Source organism: Bos javanicus, chromosome 12, assembly GCF_032452875.1.
Source record: "Bos javanicus breed banteng chromosome 12, ARS-OSU_banteng_1.0, whole genome shotgun sequence".
Classification (NCBI taxonomy): Eukaryota; Metazoa; Chordata; class Mammalia; order Artiodactyla; family Bovidae; genus Bos; species Bos javanicus.
In genome coordinates, this window is record NC_083879.1 from 69,332,579 (window position 1) to 69,346,095 (window position 13,517).

Sequence of the window (13,517 nt, forward strand, 5' to 3'; positions counted from 1 at the left end):
CTAGATCTTCACTGTGCAATCCTGATCAAGAGTTCTTGGAGGTAATGAAAGTGTTTGCCACCCCCTCCTCCCCACTGCCACAAACAACAGCAAGATGGAGCCCCCAGAAGCTTCCTGCTCTCATACCAGTCCACTCTAACCCTCCAGAAGTCTGTCCAAATGTCATTTAAATGCTCCTACCAGTTTATGGCTCCAGAGGCTTCTGCTTCAGGCCAGCAGATCTGGGCTGTGACTCAGTTCAGTTCAGTCACTCAGTCGTGTCCGACTCTTTGTGACCCCATGAATCACAGCACACCAGGCCTCCCTGTTCATCACCAACTCCCTGAGTTCACTCAGACTCATGTGCATTGAGTTAGTGATGCCATCCAGCCATCTCATCCTATATTGTCCCCTTCTCCTCCTGCCCCCAATCCCTCCCAGCATCAGAGTCTTTTCCAATGAGTCAACTCTTCACATGAGGTGGCCAAAGTACTGGAGTTTCAGCTTTAGCATCATTCCTTCCAAAGAAATTCCAGGGCTGATCTCCTTCAGAATGGACTGGTTGGATCTCCTTGCGGTCCAAGGGACTCTCAAGAGTCTTCTCCAACACCACAGTTCAAAAGCATCAATTCTTTGGTGCTCAGCTTTCTTCACAGTCCAACTCTCATATCCATACATGACCACAGGAAAAACCATAGCTTGACTAGATGGACGTTTGTTGGCAAAGTAATGTCTCTGCTTTTCAATATGCTATCTAGGTTGGTCATAACTTTCCTTCCAAGGAGTAAGCATCTTTTAATTTCATGGCTGCAGTCATCATCTGCAGTGATTTTGGAGCCCCCAAAAAAATAAAGTTTGACACTGTTTCCATTGTTTCCCCATCTATTTCCCATAAAGTGATGGGACCAGATGCCATGATCTTCGTTTTTGAATTTGAGCTTTAAGCCAAGTTTTTCACTCTCCACTTTCACTTTCATCAAGAGGCTGTTTAGTTCCTCTTCACTTTCTGCCATAAGGGTGGTGTCATCTGCATATCTAAGGTTATTGATATTTCTCCCGGCAATCTTGATTCCAGCTTGTGCTTCTTCCAGCCCAGCGTTTCTCATGATGTACTCTGCATAGAAGTTAAATAAGCAGGGTGACAATATACAGCCTTGACATACTCCTTTTCCTATTTGAAACCAATCTGTTGTTCCATGTCCAGTTCTAACTGTTGCTTCCTGACCTGCATATAGGTTTCTCAAGAGGCAGGTCAGGTGGTCTGGTATTCCCGTCTCTTTCAGAATTTTCCACAGTTTATTGTGATCCACACAGTCAAAGGCTTTGGCATAGTCAATAAAGCAGAAATAGATGTTTTTCTGGAACTGTCTTGTTTTTTCCATGATCCAGCGGATGTTGGCAATTTGATCTCTGGTTCCTCTACCTTTTCTAAAACCAACTTGAACATCTGGAAGTTCACGGTTCATGTATTGCTGAAGCCTGGCTTGGAGAATTTTGAGCATTACTTTACTAGTGTGTGAGATGAGTGCAGTTGTGTGGTAGTTTGAGCATTCTTTGGCATTGCCTTTCTTTGGGATTGGGATGAAAACTGACCTTTTCCAGTCCTGTGGCCACTGCTGACTTTTCCAAATTTGCTGGCATATTGAGTGCAACACTTTCACAGCATCATCTTTCAGGATTTGAAATAGCTCAACTGGAATTCCATCACCTCCACTAGCTTTGTTCGTAGTGATGCTTTCTAAGGCCCACTAGACTTCACATTCCAGGATGTCTGGCTCTAGGTGAGTGATCACATCATCGTGATTATCTGGGTCATGAAGCTCTTTTTTGTACAGTTCTTCTGTGTATTCCTGCCACCTCTTCTTAATATCTTCTGCTTCTGTTAGGTCCGTACCATTTCTGTCCTTTATCGAGCCCATCTTTGCATGAAATGTTCCCTTGGTATCTCTAATTTTCTTGAAGAGATTTCTGGTCTTTCCCATTCAGTTGTTTTCCTCTATTTCTTTGCATTGATCACTGAGGAAGGCTTTCTTATCTCTTCTCACTATTCTTTGGAACTCTGCATTCAGATGCTTATGTCTTTTTTTTTTTAAACTTTACAATATTGTATTAGTTTTGCCAAATATCGAAATGAATCCGCCACAGGTATACCTGTGTTCCCCATCCTGAACCCTCCTCCCTCTCCCTCCCCAAACCCTCCCTCTGGGTCATCCCAGTGCACCAGCCCCAAGCATCCAGTATCGTGCATCGAACCTGGACTGGTGACTCGTTTCATACATGATATTATACATGTTTCAATGCCATTCTCCCAAATCTCCCCACCCTCTCCCTCTCCCACAGAGTCCATAAGACTGATCTATACATCAGTGTCTCTTTTGCTGTCTCGTACACAGGGTTATTGTTACCATCTTTCTAAATTCCATATATATGCATTAGTATACTGTATTGGTGTTTTTCTTTCTGGCTTACTTCACTCTGTATAATAGGTTCCAGTTTGATCCATCTCATTAGAACTGACTCAAATGTATTCTTTTTAATGGCTGAGTAATACTCCATTGTGTATATGTACCACAGCTTTCTTATCCATTCATCTGCTGATGGGCATCTAGGTTGCTTCCATGTCCTGGCTATTATAAACAGTGCTGCGATGAACATTGGGGTACACGTGTCTCTTTCCCTTCTGGTTTTTCCTTTTCTCCTTTGCTTTTCGCTTCTCTTCTTTTCACAGCTATTTGTAAGGCCTCCTCAGACAGCCATTTTGCTTTTTTGTATTTCTTTTCCATGGGGATGGTCTTGATCCCTATCTCCTGTACAATGTCATGAACCTCCATCCATAGTTCATCAGGCACTTTATCTATCAGATCTAGTCCCTTAAATCTATTTCTTACTTCCACTGTATAATCATAAGGGATTTGATTTAGGTCATACCTGAATGGTCTAGTGGTTTTCCCTACTTTCTTCAATTTAACTCTGAATTTGACAATAAGGAGTTCATGATCTGAGTCACAGTCAGCTCCTGGTCTTGTTTTTGTTGACTGTATAGAGCTTCTCCATCTTTGGCTGCAAAGACTATAATCAATCTGATTTTGATGTTGACCATCTGGTGATGTCCATGTGTAGAGTCTTCTCTTGTGTTGTTGGAAGAGGGTGTTTGCTATGACCAGTGCATTTTCTTGGCAAAACTCTGTTAGTCTTTGCCCTGCTTCATTTCGTATTCCAAGGCCAAATTTGCCTGTTACTCCAGATGTTTCCTGACTTCCTACTTTTGCATTCCAGTCCCCTATAATGAAAAGGACATCTTTTTTGGGTGTTAGTTCTAAAAGGTCTTGTAGGTCTTCATAGAACCATTCAACTTCAGCTTCTTCAGCGTTACTGGTTGGGGCATAGACTTGGATTACTGTGAGTGAATGGTTTGCCTTGGAAACGAACAGAGATCATTCTGTCATTTTTGCGATTGCATCCAAGTACTGCATTTCGAACTCTTTTGTGGACCATGATGGCCACTGCATTTCTTCTGAGGGATTCCTTCCCTCAGTAGTAGATATAAAGGTCATCTGAGTTAAATTCACCAGTTCCAGTCCATTTTAGTTCACTGATTCCTAGAATGTCGACATTCACTCTTGCCATCTCTTGTTTGACCACTTCCAATTTGCCTTGATTCATGGACCTGACATTCCAGGTTCCTATGCAATATTGCTCTTTACAGCATCGGACCTTGCTTCTATCACCAGTCACATCCACAGCTGGGTATTGTTTTTACTTTGGCTCCACCCCTTCATTCTTTCTGGAGTGATTTCTCCACTGATCTCCAGTAGCATATTGGGCACCTACTGACCTGGGGAGTTCCTCTTTCAGTATCCTATCATTTTGCCTTTTCATACTGTTCATGGGGTTCTCAAGGCAAGAATACTGAAGTGGTTTGCCATTCCCTCTCCAGTGGACCACATTCTGTCAGAACTCTCCACCATGACCCGCCCTTCTTGAGTGGCCCCACGGGCATGGCTTAGTTTCATTGAGTTAGACAAGGCTGTGGTCCTAGTGTGACTAAATTGACTAGTTTTCTGTGATTATGGTTTCAGTGTGTCTGTCCTCTGATGCCCTCTTGCAACACCTACCGTCTTACTTGGGTTTCTCTTACCTTGGACGTGGGGTATCTCTTCACAGCTGCTCCTGCAAAGCGCAGCTGCTCTCCTTACCTTGCTTTGACTAGGTGTTTGCTTTTTTCCAGCACTCTGGGGGCATGACTTACCTTGAAACTTCAGTCCTCTGATAAGTCCAAGCAAAGTAATTGACTCCCAGTTTGTTCACCTTTGAGTAAGCGAGTCCTGATATCCAAGCTCTTATATGTCACAGCTGAAGCCAGAAGCCCTATAATTTTATTTTCTCCTTAGAGTGCTTTTTCTTTGTTCTGACATTTATAGATTTTAATTCTCTATTTCAGTTGTTGTTCTTGCATATTTAATATACATCCTTAACTTTATTAGAGTTTCAACTTCAACATCAGTCCTTCCAATGAACACCCAGGACTGATCTCCTTTAGGATGGCCTGGTTGGATCTCCTTGCAGTCCAAGGGACTCTCAAGAGTCTTCACCAACACCATAGTTCAAAAGCATCAATTCTTCAGCGCTCAGCTTTCTTTATAGTCCAACTCTCACATCCATACATTACTACTGGAAAAACCATAGCCTTGACTATATGGACCTTTGTTGATAAAGTAATGTCTCTGCTTTTTAATATGCTGTCTAGGTTGGTCACAACTTTCCTTCCAAGGAGTGAGCGTCTTTTAATTTCATGGTTGAAGTCACCAGTGACTGAAATGAACTGAACTGAACTTTATATTTTTCAATAAAGTACAGTATCATCTAGCATCTTTCTCAAATAAAACAAGAACTTCAGTGCTCTTTAGCTACATCCTGAACTCCTTCCTCTCACTTCCTTCTTTCTCTGACTTCCTTCTTATTGTCATCTTAAAACACACATGCACATGTGCGCTTTTCAGTCATTTTCTATAGGCAGTTTTTAGCTTTGTTTACCAGTTTGTTTTAATATTTTCTTTGAAATTATCTTTTCCCTCTAATCTTACTTGTTATACTATATGGCTAGTAAACTCTCAGTTTTTTTTAGGTATAGTTTTTTCTTCTACTCTTGATTGATAGCTAAGTATAGAAGCCTTTTTTGAAAGTATTTTTCTTTTAGGACTAGAAAGATACTAGTCTTTTATCTTTCAGTGTCTATTTTTGCTTGTGAGAAACCTCATTAAATCAAATTGTTATTTCCTTGAAGGTAATTTCTCTTTTGCACTCTCTGGTAGCTTTTAAGATCATTTCTTTAGTCCATATATTTTTAGTGTTACTATGATGTATTTACATAAATATGATTTTATTTATTCTGCTAGGCCCTTAGTATGTATTTTCAACCAAAAGACTAGTTTTTCAACTCTGGAAAATTTCCAGTCATTTCCCCAAAAACTTTTTTTCTACCGTTCTTTCTTTCTATTATCTCTCTTGAATTTCTGTGGATGCATATTAGACTTTTCATATGCCTTCTGTGTCATTACTTTTATTTTCTAACATCTCTGCTTTGTATTCTGATAAATTCCTCAGGACTGTCTTCTATAATAATTGACTAATTTTGTCTTGGTGTTCATCATAGAGTTTGTTATCTGTAACCTAGGTGACTATTTCTGTCTCATCTCCTCAACTCTAGGTACTGAGGTGCCCCAGGGAAGCCCTTAGACTTTGCTTTCTTATCTATATTCATGACTTGGGAAGAGCTTATACAGTTTCATGATTTTAATTACAGCTGTATGCTGATGACTCAGCAAGTCATATCCCCATCCTGGACCTCTCCTCTAGATTCAGATGTGTGTATCAAAATGCCATCCTGGGCGTCTCCCCTGGATGTTTGATAAGTAGCTTTCATTTAAAACTGAACTTCTGAGCTTCCTCACATGCCTGGTTCTTCCACCCCAGTAAACAGCTGCATTAATTTTCTAACTACACAGGTAAAACATTTAGATTCCTCTTGCCTGCTCTTCTTATTTCACATCTCATACTGAACCGATCAACAATTCCTTGAATAAAGATCAGAATCCAAAACATTCACAGGACTTCCATTGCCACCAACATAGGACAAGCCACCATCTTTTCTTACTTGGGTTACAACAATAGACTCCTGACTGGTGCCCTGTGCACCATCCTGCCCTTGACCCCACTGTGCATGTGTGCCCAGTTGTGCCTGACTCTCTGCAACCCATGGACTGTAGCCAGCCAAGCTCCTCTGTCCATGGAATTTTCCAGGCAAGAATACTGGAACAGGTTGCTGTTTCCTTCTCCAGGGGAATCTTCCCGACCCAGGGATCAAACCCTCATCTTTTGAGTCTCCTGCATTGCAGGCAGATTCTTTACCACTGAGCCAGTGGGGTCAACAGTGATCCTGTTACAACATGAACCTTATCACATCACACCTCTGCTAAAACCTTCCATTGGCTTCCCATCTTAGTCAAAGTGAAAGTGAAAGTCACTCAGTCCTGTCCGACTCTTTGCAACCCCATGGACTACACAGTCCATGGAATTCTCCAGGCCAGAATATGGAGTGGGTAGCCTTTCCCTTCTCCAGGGGATCTTCCCAACCCAGGGATCAAACTCAGGTCTCCCACATAGCAGGCGGATTCTTTACCAGCTGAGCCACAAGGGAAACCCAAGAATACTGGAGTGGGTAGCCTATTTCTTCTCCAGCAGATCTTCCCTACCCAGGAATTGAACTTGGGTCTCCTGTGTAGCAGGTGGATTCTTTACCAACTGAGCTATGAGGGAAGCCCAATCTTAGTCAAAGTGAAAACCAAAATTCTTTCCATAGCTGACGGCTTTACTCTATCTGGTCCTCGTATCTCCCTATATTCCCACCATGCCAGTCATTATGGTGTCCCAGTTATTCCTCGAAGCTCTAGACAAATGCCTCAGGCATTTGTATCTGTGGTTTCCTCTGACTAGAATATTCTTCCCTCAAGATATCTACATACCCTGTTCCCTCCCTTCCTCCATATCTTTCCTCAGCATTGAGATCATCTCTGATAATACTGTTTAAAATTGTAATTGCACACACACTTAAAACACTTTCCCTACTATTCTGCGCTTTCTCTTTGTCATTAGGACCTGTCAGTAACATATATGTACCTTACTTATTTATTTACTGATTGTCCGATGGCCCCTTACAAGATAGCAGGCTCCCTGAAGGCAGGGATTTTTTTACTCTTTTTTCCCCACTATTTTATTTCCATCACCCAGAGCAGTGCCTGACACACAGTAGACATTTAGTAAACATTTATTAGCTATTATATTTATTATAATTAATGAGTTTGGTGAATAATTTTTTTTTAATTTTCAGGATTTGTAACTGGCTCTTTTTCACGTTCACTTTTAAAAATTCATATTTGCTCATTTTGATTCATAATTTTGTATTATTTTAAAATTAGTATTCTTTTCTTCTCCTTCTTGAGGATAATAACCATCATTGTTATATCATTTTGAGATTATTCTATTACTTCCATTTCACTGGGGGTTAGTTTTTCTTCCAAATATTGAGTTTTGTTTATTTATGAGAATGTTAATTGTGTGTGTATTTGTTTGCTTTTGCATGTTTTGAAATTGTAGTTTCCAGTCTCATTTTAAGTGGAGGTGTCTGTCTCTCTCTTCCCCTCCCACTTTCAAAGAGATACAGACAATTATGAATGAAGATAAAGAAGGTGCAAAAAAAAGAGAAGCAAGCAGAAATCCTTAAAAAGAAGTGTAGCCATTGAAATAAAAAAGATGAATAGGTTAAAAAAAAATTCTAAGTGGTATGTTCCGAAGGCATGACTTGTAAAAATGGAAACTAGAACTGAAGAAATCACCAAAAATAAAATATTCAGGGACAAGAAAATAAAAATATGAAAGAATAAGGAGGGCAGATGTAAAAGCTCCAACACATGTCCAGCAAGAGTTCCAAGAGGAAGGAACTTTTAGCATTGAAGAAACACACGAGCCTTTTCAGTTAAAAGACATAAATAATTCTTTAAAGACATAGAGAGACAAGCATAGAGAGATAATACAAGTCAGAGAAATGTGAAACATCAGTGATGGGTGGAAAGGGTAAGAAGATAGCCAAGAAAAGGCAGAGTTAATGGTACCAAGAAATTGAGCATCATAGAAGTTGAATGCAGTAAAGTTTTAATATAAAGCCAACAAAGCATCAAGAGCTCCAGGGCATGAAAGGAACCTTTGCACTGAGAAAGGATCATGAAATTTACAGGAAGTAGGTCATTTGTAATTTTAGAAGCAATAATTTCCAAAGGATGGTGATGCAGAGAACATAATGTAGGATATGAAGAAAATTAGTAGAAAGAAATCTGAGAATTCTAATCACATATTATTGATATCGTGGGAGCTGGTGGCTCAGACAGTAAAGAATTTGCCTGCAATGCGAGAGACCTGGGTTCAATCACTTGGTTGGGAAGATCTCCTGGAGGAGGGCATGGCAACCCACTCCAGTATTCTTGCGTGGAAAATCCCTATGGACAGATGAGCCTGGCAGGCTACAGTCCATGGGGCTGCAAAGAGTCAGACACAACTGAGCGACTTAGCACAGCACAGGGAGCATAAGCATAGCTCAACCTCTGCTCTGTTCTTGTGAAATAAAATTTAGATAAGTTCATAGATGGAAATTTATGTAAATTCATCCTTTTCTGTCGATCATTATTTAACTGATCACAAGGAGATACACATTCTGGTTCTGGTTTATCTAAAGTGAGACTCCAGGCAAAGTCCTATCTAGAAAAAAGAAGATTTAGGCTGTGTGGCTCTCAGTGACTGACAGAGGCACCCTAGCATGCAGCTCAATTTCAACTAACATTAAAATTGAACTTTGGTGACAAATTCATCCACTGCAAGGAGGTCTTTTATAGCATGTTGTGCTGAAGAGGTCACATGATAAAATCAAGAGTGGTGTGCAATTTGCTGCAAGTAACTGGTAAACACACATTACATAGACTCATGTTACATAATATCACCTCCATCATAGAAAATACTATGTTTCTAGAATTTACAAAAACTCTGTCTCATACATACTTAAGGTTATCTTGGTCAGGGCAGTAAACAACACTTTTCAATCAGTAACCCAGGAATGAAGGGTGACCATGTGTGTGTGAATTTCTTTGCATACTCTGTAAGACATTGATATTCTGCAGCTAGGATTATAGTTGCAATTATCACTGATTTGTTTAGTGTATGTAACTCACTTAATTCCCTTAAGATAATAACCACAAGTCTGTATTTGAAAATGTGTTATGAACACAGAAAGATTTATAACTCTTGAATTTAATTATCACTGAGATCCCTTCCAGCCATAATATTTTATCATTTTTAGACAATGTGCTCTAGTTTTGATGTCCATTAAAAGAAAATCAATCCCTCTATTTCAAAAGATGGGGCTTGATCTTTAAAAACAATCTTACCTTGATCAGTTTAGATCATCCAAAAAGTTAATCCCAAGAATAATTTTGGCTCAAGATCTAAAACATTTTCATTTGATTGAAAGCAGATTAATTTGTTTTTTCACTTTTTACTCTTGCCTTCTGTCTGTGCTCTTCGGAAACATGCTAACACATGTTAATAGCTATGTCAGACTATTAATATTACCACCCTTTTTTGAAACAAATGATCTGCTATTTGAAGAGACACTTCACCGAAGAAGATGTATGCAAATTAAAACCATAATGAGCTACTACTACACATCTATTAGAATGACTAAATTTTTCATTGATCATTCCTAATATTAACAATAATGTGGAGGAACTGGAACTCTCATGTACTGCTGGTGAGAATGTAAAATTGTGCAACCACTTTGGAAAAATATTTAGGAAGTTTCTTCAGAAGCTAAACACACACCTATCACATGACCCAGCCATGTATACTTAAGCATTTATCTAAGAGAAATATAAGTGTATGGCCTTAAGAAGAACTTGTACACAAATGTTCAGCAGCTTTATTTGTAATAATCAGAAACTGAAAATAATCCATGTGTCCATCAACAGGTGAATGAATGAACAAATTGTGGAGTATCTATACAATGGATCAAGTTTCCCAGGTAGCTCAGTGATAAAGAATCTGCCTGCCAATGCAGGAGATATTGGTTCAATCCCTGGGTTGGGAAGAGCCCCTGGAGAAGGGAATGGTGACCTACTCCAGTATTCTAGACTGAGAATTCCATGGGCAGAGGAACCTGGTGGGTAGCAAAGAGTCAGACACAACTGAGCGACTAACAGCACAACACATATAATGGATAATCCTCAGCAGTGGATGGGAATGAACTCTTGATACACACTACACCATGGGTGCATCTCAAAGTAATTACGAGATAAAAAGAGTGTATATGAATATGGTTCAATGCATATAAAATTCTAGAAAATGCCAAATAATCTATAGCAACAGAAAGCAGATTATTGGTGAGGGGGTGGTTGAATAAGATGGAAAGGGGAATTTGTTTCTTTATATGTTTTTTGTGAGGGCATAGAGTTGTTCATGATTTTCCTTTTTTCTTTTTGATGGGGGAGTGAAAATTTTTAAAAAGCATAAGAAAACATTTTGGGGGGGATGAATATGGTCACTATCTTGATGGTGATGGTGGTTTCACACCTATACACACACGTCTTTTCAAGTTATGCATTTTGTTTTGTGCAGTTTATTATCTGCCAGTTACACCTCAACAAAGCTGTGGAAAAAGAATCACCACCTCAAAGGGCTACTGTTAAAATGAAATGTCATTCACAGTGAATAAGTCAGGAAGAGGAAAACAAATATCATATATTAACGCTTATATGTGGAAGCCAGAAAAATGGTATAGATGATCCTATTTGCAAAGCAGAAACAGAGCCGCAAACGTAGAGAACAACCATATAGATACCAAGATGGGGGGAGAAGGGGTGAGATGAATTGGGAGATTGGGATTGACATATATATATATATATACATATATATATATATGTATACACATACATACTATTGATACTATGTATAAATAGATAACTAATGAAAACCTACTGAATAGCACAGGGAACTCTACTCAATTGTTCTGTAATGACCTGAGTGGGAAGAGAGTCCAAAAGAGATGGGATGATGGCAGATTCATTTTGCTGTACAGTAGAAACTAACACAGTGTTGTAAAGTAATTATACTCCATAAAAATTAAGTTTTAAAAATGTTAGAAATCTTTTTAAAAAATGGTTAAACAAGTTAATAGTGATGTATAGCAAAGAGCTATTGTTACTGTTAATTATAAGTCAAATGGGGACCATGATCCTTCCCAGCTCCCTGAATGAGGCTCTGTGTAAAATGCCCACCCTCCACACCCCCGCCAGGGGATGGAGGTGGTGAGAAGAGCAGATTTGTCGTTGTTGTTTGTTTACAATATTTAAATAAGTCCCTGTACTTTCCAGGTGTTTTCATGGCTATTTGTTCCTTCTAAGTTCCCACCAGCCCAGTAAACTGTGGTATTGGAGAACACTCTTGGGAGTCCCTTGGACAGCAATATCAAACCAGACAATCTTAAAGGAAATCAACCTGGAATATTCATTGAAAGGACTGATGCTGAAGCTGAAGCTCCAGTACTTTGGCCACCTAATGTGAAGAGCCAACTCATTGGAAAAGACCCTGAGGCTGGGAAAGATTGAAGGCAGGAGGTGAAGGGGACGACAGAGGATAAGACAGTTAGTTGGCATCACTGACTCAATGGACATTAGTTTGAGCAAACTCCAGGAGATAGTGAAGGGCAAGGAAGCCTGGCAAGCTGCAGTCCATGGGGTCACAAAGAATCGGACAAGACTGAGGGACTGAACAACAACAGTCCAGTGAAATAGATCCAGAGAGAGACAGATGCGATAGCCAGGTCACTGCACGTGTCCCATGGACAATTTTTGTTTCCAAACCCTGGCTTCTTCTTACAATGGACGAAGCAGCGTTTGCTCCTGTTGAAAGTACTTATTGAAGCTCTGCTGCTTCTGGGCCCTGCAGGGCACAGAGGTATGATTCCTGTTGATCTTGAGAAAATTCACCCTCATTTTCTGAGGGTGGCATGTAACCTCAATACCAGTACTTATGAGGGCTTATCTGGAACCAAGCACGGTGATGAATCCTTCACAACTATTTCCCACTGAGTTCTCAAAACAAAGCTACAGGAAGGGATTATGATTATTTTCATTTCATAAATAAAGTAGCTGTTGATCTCCAAACAATAATCCTGAAGCCCTTCCAACTCGAGACTGCTGCCTTGGCTGTTGCCAGGTTCTTCCCCATAGGAAATGTATCAGTTTGGGTTCCCCAACAAGCAGAACTTTGAAAGAGGTAGTTGGAGCTGCACTTCTCTATGGAAGGCCTTGGCGGCAGAACATTACCTTGTGGAAGCAGAGATTCGGGGAGGAAATGGAACATCCTTGGGCAGGGGGTTCAGAGCAGCCGGAGGAAGACAGGCAGGACTCGAGTGGGGAGAGTTCTGCTGCAGCCAGAGGACTGTGGTCCCTGCATCCATGCGGTTCTGTGAAGACCTGACATCCAAAGGTGCAAAGGCACCTCGCAGGCCTTTCCATGAATCTGGGGACTGATTAGGTGATAAGTCTCCTGAGGACAAAGGGAAGAGATTCTTTTGCAAATTCATTCGGATTGTTTTTGTCTCTGCAAGCGGGACTCTTACTGGTGTCTGACTTTGCCTCTTGGCCCCACTGAGATTTAATTTCCAAATCCTCAGTGTCCTTTGTCACATCTTAGATGGTCCTGATTACTATTAAATGTTCGTTTTAGTTTATAATTTTATATTTATAATAAAATGTTAAATGTTTAGCATCTACTATAACATAAAGGAAAATTCATGTGGTTAACAACTCAGAAAGGTTTATGACAAACCCACACTACCCTTGACTAAGAGGTTCAATGAAAAAGTCTGTGTGACACAGTGGAATGGAAAGTTTGGTTTTGAAACCTGTAACTTGGCAGGTTAAAAGTTGTTTAAAACAAAAGAATTCTATGCTGCCTCAGGCCTCTCTTATCAAGCCAGAAAATTTCTTGACCTTGAAAGCTGCAAAGCCGTCTTTTCACCACATATGTGAAGGCACCCTTTGCTCTACCACTTGGCTCTCCTCTGGAGAATGGGATGAATTATATCTACCACAGGAATATCATAAAGATCCGATGAGACCATATTCACAGGAGTGCTCTGAAAAAGAGAAAAACTAGATAGAGAAATAAGATGGATTATTATTATTACTATAAAGAACAGTGGTAAAGACATCACTTTGCTGACAAAGGTCTGTATAGTCAAAGCTATGGCCTTTCCAGTAGTCATATATGGATGTGAGAGTTGGACCATAAAGAAGGCTGAGCACTGAAGGTTTGATGCTTTTGAACTGTGGTGTTGGGGAAGACTCTTGAGAGTCCCTTGGACAGCAAGGAGATCAAACCAGTCAATCTTAAGGAGTCAACCCTAAATATTCATTGAAAGTATTGATGCTGAA